This window comes from Gavialis gangeticus, unplaced genomic scaffold (assembly GCF_001723915.1).
Source record: "Gavialis gangeticus isolate Ggan-Ray unplaced genomic scaffold, GavGan_comp1, whole genome shotgun sequence".
Lineage (NCBI taxonomy): Eukaryota > Metazoa > Chordata > Crocodylia > Gavialidae > Gavialis > Gavialis gangeticus.
In genome coordinates, this window is record NW_017728993.1 from 25,284,140 (window position 1) to 25,284,385 (window position 246).

Below are 246 nucleotides of genomic sequence, written 5' to 3' on the forward strand. Positions count from 1 at the left end.
AAGCTGGCGGAGGGAAGGTTTAAGTTGGACATCAGGAGGCGCTACTTCATGGTCAGGGCGGCTACAGTCTGGAACCAGCTTCCAAGTGAGGTGGTGCAGGCTCCCACCCTGGGGGTTTTTAAGAGGAGGTTGGATGACCACCTTACTGGGCACATTTGACCCCAGTGCTCTTCCTGCCATGGCAGGGGGTCGGACTAGATGATCTGCTCAGGTCCCTTCCGACCCTAGAAACTATGTAACTATAAC